General features: G+C 46.2%; 1 protein-coding gene across 2 annotated transcripts in view; it reads right to left on the reverse strand.

Annotated features, from left to right (window-relative positions):
* The window catches only part of PTP4A3 (protein tyrosine phosphatase 4A3), a 119,293-nt gene extending 108,778 nt beyond the window's left edge, over window positions 1-10,515 (reverse strand). The window contains exons 1-2 of one of the 2 annotated variants that reach the window (XM_024205655.2): window positions 10,494-10,515; window positions 8,253-8,376 (exon numbers count right to left, since the gene is read on the reverse strand). The gene's annotated coding sequence lies outside the window, so the exon portion shown is untranslated. The remainder of the gene's footprint in view (window positions 1-8,252; window positions 8,377-10,493) is intronic. The other variant, XM_024205647.3, reaches the window with a different exon arrangement.
* Window positions 10,516-11,895: the final 1,380 nt, after the last annotated feature.

Here is an 11,895-nt window from a genome sequence, read left to right on the forward strand (position 1 = left end):
CAGGGGAAGTAAGCTCACTGTATAGAAAAGGGCAGAGACAACCCATACCTGCTGGTAGTGGGGGGCAAAGTGAGAGCAGCAGTTTCAGCAAATGTTACTGAAAATGCTCAGGCCGTGTGAGCTCGCTCAGTACAAGCCAAGCAGCAACTCTGAGGGAGCATGTGACCCCATGTGTCCCCCCTCACCCGTCGCCTCTGGAGAGAGTTCCCCTGTCCTCTGCTCCCAGCCTCTTTTTTTAAAGCATTTATTGTTTGTATTACTGTAGCGCCTCGGAGCCTTAGTCATGGACCAGGACCCCCTGTGCTAGGTGCTGTACAAACACAGAACAAAAAGGCAGTCCCTGTCTCAAGGAGTGTACAATCTGAGTGTAAGACAGGAGACGACAGATGGATCCAGGCAGACGGCGGAGTATTTGTCGTCATTACAGCTATCACGTAGGGGGATATTACCCACAGCGGCTGCCTTTTCAGAAATACCCACCCCCAAAGCGTATGGGTCACCACAGCGTGGTGGGGGTGTTCCTGGAGTGACAGGAAACTTTGCATTGCACCCTCAGACTTTGTTCCGAGCGGGCCGTCCTTGGAGAACCGCCTACGTTCCCGAAACAGCGAAGTCTGCATTCCTCAGGCAGAGCTACAGGCTTGCCAAGTGTTTAACAGTGTCAGAGTGCTTCCCTCATCTAGAGAAACGTCACGTCAGACAGAACAGATGCTTGTGAAACTCTTCCCCCCCTCCCCCGAAAAAAGGGAGCTCATGACCAAGCATCAGGGAGTGACAACACATTAAATTCTGGGATAAGTGAACGAGGAGAAGGTTATACCGGAAACAGCATCACAAACGCCCAGAGGGCCACTTTGCCACACTGGGGAGATGCGGGAGGAGCTAGCACCAGTGACATAGCTGATGTGAGCAGTCGCAGGGCCCTGGCATGGAAAGAGCAAGACATCTGCTAGCAAAACTCCCCTGCAAGAGCCAACCCATTCAGAACACCGCACGTCCAGTTCAACAGCCGTCACCTTTCACCTGCCGTGAGGACAGGCTTCTGTACCTTTCCAAAAAGAGGCCAGGACAGCAGTGGGAGCTGGACTATATTCTAACAGTTTTGATCTCTCACTCTTCAAGGGAAACTGCCCCCCAGCCCCATGCCACCCCAAAAAAGTGGTGAATTCCTCTCATTTTGTGAGGGATGGTCTTCACAAGTGGTTGATGTGGTGGGCCCTGGTGGGGGGGAGGAGGAGGAAGGGAGAGGAAAGGGGGGAAGGCCAGTACTGTTCCAAGCTCTGCCCCCTGTCCAAGCTCTGCCCACTCATGCCAAAATGAGAAGCTCGTCAGAACACTGGAGTTCTTAATAGGATAGTCCCTCCTTTTTGCATACTGTGCCCTGGAGTGAAATAGTAAAGCTGACACTGAGAGACCAATTAGGATTTAGAGTCAACATCCTATGCCGATGAAGAGGGGACAACGCAGGCCTCTCAGCTATTGTTACAGGCTACTTTGGAGACTCAAGCAGACCTTGCTGCATTGGTTTGCACTGTATTTTGAAGGTCCTCTTCACAACCACAAAGGGCTTAGAGGCTCAATACCGGTTTAAAAATTAAGGCTTAGAGACTGGAGATTCCAGCTTGCCAAGGCACTCCAACTCAACCCCCGGTCCCTCTCTCTCTCCATGGCTGTCCTTTCATTCCATCTTTAGATGGTAAAACTGTCTGAGCAGGAAAGCACATCAAAGGTGATGTACACACTGGGGTAAGTTACAGGCTGAAGGGCAGGATTGCAGCAGGACAGTGACCAGCACAGAGGTGTGATGTGGTGCAAGATACAGTAATTCCCTGCACTGCCTCTTTGCACATACTTCTGCCTTCCTGTTGATTGCTTTTCCTGCTACCATCCTGCCCATCTGCCTCCTTTGCACGGTGCGAGCATTCTACGTGAGGACCACTTGCCTTCACATTTGCATATAAAAACCACAGCACTCACCTAACAGGCAATACAAAGACTAAATTGCACGCATGTGCATGCGTACACGCACATCCCCTTAAAAGATGAAAAGATCATTAAGGTTGCAAAGCCAGGCACGCGGAAGTTAGAAAATGCCAGAATTAAGGTTGCCTGGCTCTTCTTGTCTCTGGGCCCAGCAGGAGGGGCATTCACAGCCCGCGCACGCACACACACCACCACCACCAAAAAAGAGAATTCTGCAGTTTGGACCTACACTCAGGCTGGAGCAGCTGGAAATCACAGTTGCAAGGAAAGTCCTGCTCAACCCCAGACTGGAGCATGCTCACTGCAGATGGAATCTTCAGGGAATTTAGCTGCAAAGCTCCAGTAAGTCTCTACGTGCATTTTTTCAAAGGCTTAGGAAACTCTGCCAGATTTGCGTGGATTTTCACGGGGATGACAAAAAGTCCAGCCCTGACCCAAAGATCACTTCCCCTCGCCCCAACCCCTCTGCCAAATTTCAAGTCCTTGAGCCAAACCATGGGGGCACTAGAGCTTCTAAAAAAAGAAATCTGGTGATTTTTTTAAAACATCACAAAACGTATTTTTCCTTAGCCTCATTCTCTGAAACTGCTGAACTGGTTTGGCTGGGGGAGGGGGAAAAGAAATCAGCGTGAGGCAGACACCTGGCATGAAAAGTTTCAGCCCGAACAGTTAAAGTTTGGCCAAGTTATAAGCAACTGAAAACAGAGTGGCCGAGCAACCTTAACAGATGGCGGTACTAGCTCTGCCTACCTTATATAGTGTAAGGATTGAATATGCTACTGTGCTGGAAAGGGTTAATTATTTTTAATAAGCAGAGCTTCCAGTTCACATCTGTACACGTCAATAATTCCTTTTAAAATAGCTTAAGAAACCTACTTTTTTTTTTTTTAATACATACACTTACATATGCGCAAAGCAAGGGTTATGAACCAATGCAAGACTTTCTCAGACTGTAGCCAAGCATCTGAAGAGCTCTGGAAAGGAGCCCTAAACCACAGAGTTTCCTATCTCCAACATATCTGAAATCCCATCAGACCCAAGAAGCCACTTTTTGACCCTGGACAAAAGGGGCTGTGAAGGCGGGGGGGGGGGGGGGGGGGGGGGGGGGAGCCCAGTGAAAATAGGAGACCTTCTTAATGTCACTCAGTGGAAAGGGAACTACCCTGGGTGTTCTGAATCTGCCAGCGACTGAGGTCATGTGGAAGTGCTTAAGATTTAAGTCCCCCTAAGGGATTCATTTCAACATTCCTGTCTTTCCTGAGAATGCCCCTTCTTGTAGGCTTAGAGGTCCCCTCCCCCTTCCCTATAAGAGCTGCTTTACTGATGTGGTTTAATTACTTGCTTTGAAATTCAAATTCTCAGCAGAGTCCCGGGTGGTCTCTCCATGTCAGCTCCCATTACAATTACACTTGGACATATGTGCATCTGAAATGGCACATAGCATTCCAGTTTCTGGGGTAGGACAGATTCTCCCCTCTACCTGACAATGTCTGCACCCAAATGGAGGCATTTAAAACTCTCTTAAAAAAACAACAACTGTTTAATTCATATGGGATCTTCAGAAATGGATTAATGGAGAATATTCCTCCCAGCCAACATGAGCCAGTCATGCTGCCAATGTGATTTAGAAGGGAAAACAAAAAACAGCTGAAGGTTTTATTTATTTATTAACCTTGAGTGATTTCCTTTAACCCTCTCCAGAAGTGCAGAGGACATAAGAACGGCCATAGAGGGTCAGACCAATGGGCCATTTAGCCCCGTATCCTCTCTTCTGACAGTGGCCAGTGCCAGGTGCTTCAGAGGGAATGAACAAAACAGGGCAATTATTGAGTGATCCATCCACTGTCATCCAGTCCCAGCTTCTGGCAGTCAAAGGTTTAGGGACACCCAGATCATGGGGCTGCATCCCTGACCATCTTGGCCAATAGCCATTGATGGACTTATTGTCCTCCTTGAACTTATCTAATTCCTTTTTGAACTCAGTTATACTTTTGGCCTTCACAATATCCCCAGCAACAAGTTCTACAGGTTGCCTGGGCACTGTGTGAAGAAGTACTTCCTTTTGTTTTAAACCTGCTGCCTATTAATTCAATTGGGTGACACCCCCCAGTTCTTGTGTTTCTTGAAGAGGTACATAACACTTCCCTGTTCACTTTCTGCACACCAGTCATGATTTTATAGACCTCTATCATATCCCCCTTCAGCCGTCTCTTTTCTAAGATGCACAGTCCCAGTCTTTTCCAGCTCTCCTGTATGGAAGCTCTTCCATACCCCTAATCATTTTTGTTGCTCTTCTCTGTACCTTTTCCAATCCTAATATATCAGTTTTGAGACGGGATGACCAGAACTGCATGTATTATTCCAGGTGTGGGTGTACCATGGATTTATATAATGTAATGGCATTATGATATTTTCTCTCTTATTATCTATTCCTTTCCTAATGGTTCCTAAAATGGTTAGCTATTTTGACTTCTACTGCACATTGATCGGATGTTTTCAGAGAACCATTCACGACTCCTAGATATCTTTCTTGAGTGGTAATAGCTCATTTAGACTCCACAATTTTGGAAAACATAATCCTAACTATACATACAATGTGCATTACTTTGCACTTATCAACACTGAATTTCATCTGCCATTTTGTTGCCCAGTCACCCAGTTTAGTGAGATCCCTTTGCAACTCTTCGTAGTCAGATCTGGACTTAACTATCTTGAGTAATTTTGTATTGTCTGTTTATCCCTTTTTCCAAATCATTTATGAATATGTTGAACAGCACTCGTCCCAGTACAGATCCGTGGGGGGCACCACTATTTACCTCTCTCTCTTCTGAAAACTGACCATTTATTTCTATCCTTTGTTTCCTATCTTTTAATCAGTTACTGCTCCATGAGAGAACCTTCCCTCTTTATCCCACGACTGCTTAGTCTGCTTAAGAGCCTCTGGTGAGGGACCTTGTCAAAGGCTTTCTGAAAGTCCAAGTACACTGTATCCACCCTTATCCAGATGCCTGTTGACTCACTCAAAGAATTCGGATAGATTGAGGCATGTATTTCCCTTTACATCAGCTGTGTTGACTCTCCCCAAACATATCATGCTTATCTATGTGTCTGATCATTCTGTTCTTTACTACAGTGTGACGTTGTGCAGTCTATATGGTTTTACAAAAATATGATAAGTGAATATAATGTAACTGGGATATGCTTCATGCAAAAGGTCTCTTGTAAGGTATCATTACAAAGCTTATAATCTACTGAGTGTGATCATCCTATTTGTATAAATGTACCACTCTGGTATCTAAAACTAGAAACATAAAATATAACTCTGAGAGCCTATTGTAAATTATGCAAAGTGTGGGCCATTAATGGTGGTTTGGAATCTTGATGACTCCCATTGTCTGCAGATGGCTGTGTTTTTACCTGTGAGTCTTCCTGTATATGTGTGTGCTGGCAAGTGGGTAATGAAGTCTTGCAGTGACATGTGATCATGTCACCTGAACTGGAATCCATCTTTAACCTGGTGCTTTTCCAGTGAGGGGGGGGGGATGGAAACCCAGAGGGACAAAGGGTTCCCGCCTTATGCAAAAGATATATAAAGGGGTGGAACAGAACAAAGTGGGGAGAGAAGAATCCCCTAGCTACCACCTAAGCTGGAACAAGAGCTGTACCAGGGGAAAGAGTTGTGCCCAGGCCTGGAAGGTGTCCAGTCTGAGGAAAAAACTCACTGAAGCATCTCTAAGGGTGAGATTATCTGTATTTAGTTTGATTAGACACAGATTTGCGCATTTTATTTTATTTTGTTTGGTGACTTACTTTGCTCTGTCGGTTACTGCTTAGAACCACTTAAAACGGATTTATTTGGGTTTAGACCCCATTGGGAGTTGGGCATCTGAGTGCTAAAGACAAGCACACTTCTGTGAGCTTTTTTCAGGTAAACCTACAGCTTTGGGGCAAGTGATTCAGACCCTGGGTCTTTGTTGGAGCAGACGGGAGTGTCTGGCTCAGCAAGACAGGGTGCTGGAGTCCTGAGCTGGCAGGGAAAACAGGAATAGAAGTAGTCTTGGCACATCGGCTGGCAGCTCCCAGGGGGGTTTCTGTGATCCAACCCATCACATACAGTTTCAACCAAGTTACCTGGTACTGAAGCTGGCCTTACTTGGCAGAATCACCTCTGAAGCCTTTTTTTTAAATTTTGGTGTTATAGTAGTTACCCTCCAGTCATCTGGTACAGAAGCTGATTTAAGTGATAGCTTACATACCAGATTTTCAAGAAGAGCTCAGGACCCCAGCACCCCCAGCTGGGTGCTCAATGTGGCTGAGAACCTGGCCATTTCATTTAGGTGGCTAAATGGGAGCGGTGTTCTTTCCAAAAATCTGGCCTTATATTCACTAATGCAGGCTGAGTTTGGAAACAGCAAGGCTCTCAAAGGTAGCGGTCAGCAGTCTGGGTCTAGAGTCTAGTCTAGAGTGGTTTAGGGTGGCAATTTATGACATCGGAGCTTTGTCATAATGAAGTAACTAAAAGGTACGTGGCTCCACCAGCCACTGCTAGATAGGACCAGAAATGCTCAACTGTGCATCATAACCTGAGCGCTCCCTTTAGGGATGGGATCACATGAGCCTTAGACAATAACCCTGTTTGGGCAGGTCTTCATTGCACAGTTAGCCTGGGTGGTTGGCATTCGGGTCGAAGCACTCGGGTTAGCTTAGCGCGGGTGTGAGCAGCCATGCTGCAAAGCCCAACCCTAGTTACTTCTCCCTGTCAGGTGCTGCATTCCCTGGGTTTGTCACTAGGGCTTCTGGGGGCATATCCCATGGTTCTTTGTGCTGCACTAACCGGAGCTACTCTACGACCCAGGGAATTGTGGGAGAACTCGTCTCTCCTTCGGGGCACATGGGGCAATTGTGGGACAACACTGGAGGCCTAGCAGCAGTGGAGCGATTTAGTCTACGTTCCCACGGTAAAGCGGATGGGTTACCACCCCGAATGACAGCAGAACCTGGGCTCTAGCCCACCTCCCCAGCCAGGCCAGCTAGCCTGGGTTAAAAGTGCCAAACTCACGCGAGAGGGTTGTGTGTGTGGATGGGAGGGGAGATTAGGGCAACACCTGGGCTAACTGCAGTGAAGAAATACCCTTTATGCCTTCATCAGCACCTTGAGCAGGGGAGCAGGGTGATGGAAGTCAGGCTTTGCTCAGGGAAAACGCAAGCTAGAAGGGCGTAAAGTTTTAATCGGTGAGAGTGATTAACCTTGCTGAATTGTTCCAGTGGGTCGTGGTAGATTCTCCATCACTGACAATTTTTAAATTAAGACTGGACGTTTTTAAAAGATGTGATCTAGGATTTATTGGGGGGACGTTTTCCGGCCTGTGTTACACAGGAGGTCAGACTAGATGATCTCACAATGGTCCCTTCTGTCCTGGAAATCTATGAATCAAGTTACAACGTGAGGAACCTAATGTTGCTCTGTTCCTTTGGGAGAGGCTGTTCATTCAGACTGGGACTGGAGTTCAGAACAACGGCGGTAACTAGCTTGTCCCAGCTTCAGACTATTACGTGTGAATGAACACAATGGCAGTCACCAAACCAGCTGAAACACATCCAAGAGAGACTGTTAAAGTTACCAAGGATTTGTCTGTGCAAGAACTGTACTGTTTTAACTCTACTGGTATATAGTTAAAGCACCACAACACCCTAGCATCAACTCTGTCATATTGGTATGTATACCAGTAGTATGACTGGTCCCACTTGGGAAGGAGAATAAAACTGCATGAGTATATGGCACCTTTATATTGGTACGACTGCCTCCATGCTAGGTGTTGTACCAGCCTAACTGTTTTGGAAGAAAAAAAAAAATCACACCCCTAATTATATCAGTACAAGAAGCATGTTTTGACCAGACCTTAGAGTAACACAAAGGTGTCCAGCGGCAGTATTTGTAAAATACTAGTGGTAAGGGTGTTATTTTTGTTAACTAACTAAACGTAAATTGCCCAGCAGTGTTTACAACTCAAATACTGAAGCACTGCACTAGTGCATGAGAACCTAAAGGTGAAATCAACAAGAATGTGATGGTCTTCCTACAGATCTAGTCCAATCTGAGAGAATTGCAGGAAGTTAACAGTATAATTAGGGAACAATGAACTAGATCAAAGTGTTTCACAATTAAAAACAAAGGTTACAGTACAAATAAGGATATTCTTTAATCTGAAAATCCCCTTTTAAACAATCTTTCCATGTAAGGAAAAGCAACAAGGAGATCCACGCCCTACCTAATTCAATATGAACGTCCTTGTAAACCCAGACAGATCCACTGGCTGTTCTCAGCAATCGCATCTCCATTTAACGGCTTCTATTCTGGACTTGTTCTTCTCAGGCACTACCCACGATTCATATCTGCGAAGAGTAAAAACAGATCTCTCATTTACAGGAGGTCCCAGATTACGCTATAAACATTGCAACCAATAGAAGGAGAGTAGTCAACATATCTTTTACTCAGGAAAAACCTCATCAGAAAGTTGTGGTGTTGTTTTTTTTTAATGTTAAGCATGGAAATTCCTACTTCCAGGGACACCATCTTCTTAGAGAGAACACTTCTCTAAACATCTTTTAAAATCCACTATTGTGGCAATTAACACCCAAGATCACGATCATTGGAAAAGATTAGAGAAACTGGAGATACCTGGACCAGGCAACGTGTTAAAACTACAGCTTGCCTTGTCTACGTCTACTGTCTGTACTTGGCTACCTTGATTATCACTTCAAAAGTTTTTTTTCTCTTTCTTAATTGGCCTCTCAGAGTTGGTAAGACAACTCCCACCTGTTCATGCTCTCTGTATGTGTGTATATATATCTCCTCGATATGTTTCACTCAATATGCATCCGAAGAAGTGGGTTGTAGCCCACGAAAGCTTATGCTCTAATAAATTTGTTAGTCTCTAAGGTGCCACAAGTACTCCTGTTCTTGTCTACGCTAGGATTCAAACATGTTTTAATAATACCCTTTCTTCCTAGTGTACACGTGACCTACATGTATGCACAGCACCCAGCACAATAGGGACTGATCTCCATTGGGCTTTTAGGTACTACTATAATATAAAGTCCCCTGCCTTCCCACTTCTCTGGCATTTTTAACACAAACCAAGGAAAGAATTGTACCACCCCTGCTCCAGAGAGCTACTCTCCTTAGTATCCACCTATTAGAGCTATTACATCCCATCGGTATTAGTTAGCATATCTTCCTCATTTACTAGACAAGCAGCAGAGTACCACTGAAGCTTTAGTTACATACACATTCAATTCCTTCAAGAGTATCACTGTAACTGGCAGAGTTAATGTAGCCGGCCAGGAAGCTCACAGTCCTCCGCGATACAACCCCTCCTCCTGCCAAGGGGAACAGCTGAAAAATTTGCCACCCAATCTTGCTTAAAGAGGGAGAACCCCACATGAGGCAGATGCAAATCACAGGGGGTTAAAGTCAAGGAGAAAAGCTCCCCTGTCTCTGCTCCATTCCCCTGACAGTTCAGTCTACTTTAACTGCTGCTAGTCTCAGAACTTCAGCCATGATTCATCAAGCACTTAACCACGGGAGTGTCCTGGTGAATCTATCCAAAGTATGGCCCCAGATACCAGAGTAACTCAGCACCACACAATGCATTTACCCCCCAATGCCCCCACTGGACAAGGACGTACTATTATACCCCCATTTCACAGCGACATAGATGCCAAATAAAATGCCCGCTGGAGCCTGGGCTCTGAAACCCAGCGAGGGGGAGGGTCTTGGAGCCCTCAGAACACCTACACTGCTATTTTTAACCCTAAAGGCAGGTCAGCTGCCCGAATTGGGCTCTGAGACTATGGGTGGGTCTACACTACAGCGGGGGGTCGACCTAAGATACGCAACTTCAGCTACGTGAATAGCGTAGCTGAAGTGGCGTATTTTAGGTCGACTTACCTGGCTGTGAGGACGGCGGCAAGTCGACCGCTGCCGCGCCGCCGTCGACTCCGCTACCGCCTCTTGCCGCGGTGGATTTCCAGAGTCGACGGTAGAGCCATCAGGGATCGATTTTATCGCGTCTTCACTAGACACGGTAAGTCGATCCCCGATAGACCGATTGCTACCCGCCGGATCGGCGGGTAGTGAAGACATAGCCTCAGTGTTGTAGGTTTTTCTTTGCAGCACAGAGATCCCCTCAGTGACTTGCCCAACTCACACAGGAAGCGAAGCCTATGCCAGAGCAGGGAACTGACCCCAGGTTACTTGAGTCCCAGATTAGCACCCTAGCCACTGGGCAATCTTTTCCTCTTCTAATCAACAGGACTGCCTCCATGCTTTCTTGAATCAGGGCCTGTATGCATTGAGATGCCACAGTGACGGGTGAACTACAACAACCTTAAGCCAACAGATCCCTTGTGGAGGGCAAGGGAACGAAGCTAATTTGGAGTTTACAGGCCAAGTCCTTGGTGGTAGGCTCCAAAACACAAAATCAGACAATGTAACAGAGGTGAAATACCACTGCCTTTGAAGATTCCTTTGCAGGGCTCAGCGGCTCTAACATGCCGCATTTCAGCCATGGCAGGACACCAGCGGAGTCCCCAGAGGCAATTCAGGCTGCTCCAGGCAGAGAGCTGAAGCCAACCAGAGGGCAATCCATACAGAGAGTTCGGATAGCCTGCAAGATTATGAAGGTTTATTTTGACGGTCGCAACTCTCATTCTGTGGCTCACTCACTGCAGATCAGCAACGTCCAATGCTGACAGCGTACAGCACTTTGCATCTGTAAGTCACAGAGCACTCTGCAAGTGCAAGCGAGTATTATCCCCATTTTACAGACATGGAAGATAGAGGCACAGGAAGATAAAGTGACTTTCCTATGGGCAGAGAGGGAGTCCATGCCTGTGTGACGCTGGCAGACCAGGTGCCAGCTCATGCCAAGGCCCCTAGGCCTCAATGAACACTGACAAATACATCAGTGGAAACCAGCCTGGCTCACCGGTGTTCAAATAGGTGTTAGATTTATAAAACTGTGTTTAGTCTCTGTGAAATGCCTGTAAACTGCTGCATGCATTAATCCACTAACAATATTTATATTCCATGTGATAGGGTAATATTTAGGTGTTTGCTCTGTGACTATGAAAGTGTTTGCTCTGAAACTATAAACCCACAGTCAGGAGAAAAGCATGACCAAGTGTTAAATACTAGTTAATCACAAGACGTGTCATCTCCTGCCCAACAAAAGAAGGCCTACAGACATCAGACAAGACACCGTGGAACATCAGCGGACAAAAGACTTTGTTGATTGCTTCCCCCCCACACTCACAAAGAGGAGATGTGCACAAACACTTGTCCGATTAGCTTGAGCTCTGGGGGAAGGGAATAAAAATCCCTGTCAAGACAAAACTCTTCTCTCTCTACTGCTTGAACTCTGAGAGGCCAAGCCTTCTAAGCATAAGCAAGGGATCCCCAGCTGTTTAGCTGCCAAGTGCAGTACCTGTGACTGAACTGCATGACACAAAGCCAATGCATGAATTCACCTGCCAACCGCAAACCCCCCATTCCCAGAATTTCTTCTCCTTACCCTTCAGAGTTCTCTTTGCCCCAGGCAATTCCTACAGACTTATCTATAAAGACAAGAACCAGGAACTGTGCCAACCGCTGATAACCCAGGCAGATTCCTTTGATATCAGAATGCCTGTAAAACACTGGTCTTTGGCCTGTGCACTCCAATAAAATAAACATAACTTAACAAAATTATCACAGCCTATTTCAGTTACTGCTCTTTCTTCTGCCCTTGGAGCTTTACCACTAACCTTATCCGATGCCAATTTTAGCAGCTAGCAGAAGGAATTTTTACCCAGCTGTATGCTATGCTGATGCCAAGTTCCAACTACAATGCAGCTAGAATACAAGGTTGA

This window comes from Terrapene carolina, unplaced genomic scaffold (assembly GCF_002925995.2).
Source record: "Terrapene carolina triunguis isolate 2854851 unplaced genomic scaffold, T_m_triunguis-2.0 Scaffold58, whole genome shotgun sequence".
Taxonomy (NCBI): Eukaryota; Metazoa; Chordata; order Testudines; family Emydidae; genus Terrapene; species Terrapene triunguis.